Source organism: Euprymna scolopes, chromosome 7 (assembly GCF_053919585.1).
Source record: "Euprymna scolopes isolate OS-2025 chromosome 7, ASM5391958v1, whole genome shotgun sequence".
NCBI lineage: Eukaryota > Metazoa > Mollusca > Cephalopoda > Sepiida > Sepiolidae > Euprymna > Euprymna scolopes.
In genome coordinates this window covers 88,555,451-88,557,950 of record NC_136488.1, presented here as the reverse complement: position 1 = coordinate 88,557,950, position 2,500 = coordinate 88,555,451, and the positions used below count along the sequence as shown (strand labels likewise).

The window sequence follows — 2,500 nt, the reverse complement described above, 5'->3', positions numbered from 1 at the left end:
TTCATGAGTATTTTATAAGTAGCAGGGTTGCCCAGCGTTGCCTGGGTGCTTGAAACAAATAAAAAAGTGTTAGTAGGCAGGGAGGCTCCAACTCGAACACACGACATGAAGGCGGAAAAGAAAGTGAAAGAAAACGCAACATGTTACCGCCACGCCAAACGGGAGCAGAAGTGTAAAGCGTTGAAATTTAGCGATGTGACCCATCACACCAGAAAGCTAGAAGCTAACCTGGCCTACAAGCCAATTAAGCTTTCAGTTTTCTGCCTCTTGGGGTGAGCTCTGGCAGTGTCTTAATGAATAACAACTGTCTGATATGAAGGGTATTCTCCACAGTGATCAAAACTGATTGCCTTCAAGACGTGCCGACCACGAAGGCCAGCGAGCTTAGTTGATTCGATTCAGTTTCACTTTATTTATATGAAAAAGACAAACAAACACGGGAAATCAGGGGTTTTTGTGTGTGTTTTTTGTTTAACTTGCTTAAAATAAATGTAGAGATGATGTCCGTTTGCAAATCGTAGATATTACAATCTAGGGAGTATATAAAAAGTTCTAAAAGAATAGTGACCCTCTCGAAGACTCACCCCCGGCCGAAAAAGCCCTTCTTGGGCATCTGAAAACGCGTGCGGCCTTTTTGTCTTTTATATATATACTAGCGGAGGTACCCGGCGTTGCCCGGGTGTTTGGAGGTGTTTATGTAGGAGAGGGTGCCCCTGTTTTAATATTATAAAAAAAAAACCCGATGTTAAAAAAAATTGGAAAAACCAAAACAAAACAAAAAGGAAAAAAAAGGTGTAAAAGAGTTTAGAAAAAGTTTAGGTAGGAAGCTAGACTCGAACCTGAAGCATCGAGGCTTAGGCGGAAAAAAAGCTGGACACGTTACCCCTACGCGAAAGAGACATGCAATTGAGAACGGATAAAATTAAACCTTTAAAAACACTAGCAGGTGGTTTAAACTAACGTCAGTGTTTTCTAGGTCAAACATGACGTTATTGTCGTAGTAGCAGGAGGAGAGAAAATGAAGGAACGATTTTTTTGGCACCCCTCCTTGTAGAAAAGGATCCAGTTTAGGGTGAAGGAATTAATGTTTTTGGTCAATTTTTCGATATTTGTCGTCCATATATCGGGCTTCAAAATAATTCCAATCTCGTGAAAATCCGTCGCCTCTGTCGAACGTTTTTCTGAGACATACAAACAAACACACATACATACATGCATACACACATTTTCGCTTTTATATATATAGAGAGATATATAGATAGATTATTGCCAAATTTTCTAAAATGAATACATTTTCCAAAGTGTGTTCGTCTACATTTATCGATCTGCGATTTCCAGAATTACTCGGGTGTGCATGGCAGATGACGAGAAGAACCCGAAACGGCCTGCGAAGACTTATTACAAAAACGACGCAAATTGTTACAATCCCCGTCATCCCCATGTTAAGAATGGCGATGAATACTAAAATTCATAAAGTAATACATTGGAAAAAACTGTCTTAATATCCAGAAAATTACTTGTCGACTGTTTTCTGTTCTTCCCGTCATCTGCCGTGGAAATCGTGGGTTGATAAATGCAGAAGTATCTCAAAGTGTAGTATCAGTGTCTCGCACCAGATACTATACTTTGATCTTAGCCAAAAAGCTAAGAAAATATAAAACCAATGTTTTCATGGCAGAGTATTTTTTAAATAAATGATGAAAGAAAGTCCTTATTTTAATCTATCTGGACACGTTACCCCTACGCGAAAGAGACATGCAATTGAGAACGGATAAAACTAAACCTTTAAAAACACTTGCAGGTGGTTTAAACTAACTTCCTTTAATGGGTGTGGATAGTGTAGTATCGGTTTTTATTGTCATAAGCTGTTCTCCCATGAATTACTTTCTTCTTTTTAGGGGATTTGGGGCTAACCCTTTCAAATATCTGTTGTCATGACATCATTCTCTCAACATTACTTTCTCCATTTTTGGAGGTAGTGTTCCTTTGTCAGACTATCTTTTCTGTGCCCTATCCAAAAGGGAGGGGCTAGCGGTAGACGCACCAGTTCAGATGTGACAAAAATATCTCTTGCATGGGTGAATCCTGTGCCTCTACAGGGCCACCATTCGCCCATGCATGGAGTATTGTTGCCACATCTGGGCTGGTGCATCTACCACTAGTCTTGGATAGGGCCCAGAAAAGAGTTTCCAATCTAACAGGTCCGACTTTGTCAGCTAAGCTGCAACCCCTGTCACATCGCCACAATGTTGCATCTCTCTGCCAGTTGTACAAATATTTTAATGGAATGTGCTCTGATGAAGTCGTTGCACTTGTGCCCCCCTCGATATACGTATCCTCGACAAACCCTCTTACCAACAAAATCTCACTCCTTCACTGTTGAGGTCCCTAAATGCCAGAAAAATGTCTACTCTACTAGTTTCTTCTCTCGAACAGCTATACTTCTATCTGCTTCCCTGACTATACTGACATGCAGAAGTTTAAATGTAACGTAAACCAA

General features: G+C 40.3%; 1 protein-coding gene across 6 annotated transcripts in view; it reads left to right on the top strand.

Moving 5' to 3' along the window:
• LOC145279823 (protein phosphatase EYA1-like) overlaps positions 1–2,500 on the top strand; it is a 1,162,399-nt gene that overhangs the window by 618,394 nt on the left and 541,505 nt on the right. The window lies entirely within an intron of this gene.